Genomic DNA, 625 nt, shown 5'->3' with positions numbered 1-625 from the left:
TGGTACAAACGGGTACAAACGATTCTCTTTCGATTGCCGTTGGCTGCTTTTCGATATCTCTAAAAATAGCGGAGTTCGCTATATAGAGTATGTCAAAATTGAAAAACGCTGTATTTCCGGACCCTTTGAGGTACAAACGAAAACAAAAGTGGTACAAACGGGTACAAACGATGCTCTTTCGAATGGCGTTGGCCGTTTTTAGATATCTTAATGTTGGGCGCTGACGATTTTTTTGAACCTCCATAACATTTTAACCCTTTAGGTACAAACGAAACAAAATGTGGTACAAACGGGTACAAACGAGGTACAAACCCATAGTATAAAAATTTTTTTATTTTTTTTAAGTTGGGCGCCAAGTTCACATCGGTCCAGTTCGTAACGAATCTCATTAAACATAAATGCAACGCAATTACGTCCCAATGTTACAGTCGCACTATTGGGTAGAGATTGATCGTAACAGAAATATGGGAATAACTTCCACGCTGAAAAACTATGTATCGTTATCTTCGGACAAAAATGCTATCATGAAAAATGCTGCGTGGAATACGACTGACGCTGTTTCGGCAGATGGATACTTCAACTTTTGCGTACCGCTTAGCATACTGCTAGGATTCTGCGAAGACTA

Source organism: Odontomachus brunneus, unplaced genomic scaffold (genome assembly GCF_010583005.1).
Source record: "Odontomachus brunneus isolate Ranch 3 - 2012 unplaced genomic scaffold, Obru_v1 Obru_scaffold_161, whole genome shotgun sequence".
NCBI classification, from domain to species: domain Eukaryota; kingdom Metazoa; phylum Arthropoda; class Insecta; order Hymenoptera; family Formicidae; genus Odontomachus; species Odontomachus brunneus.
This window is presented reverse-complemented; position numbering follows the sequence as displayed.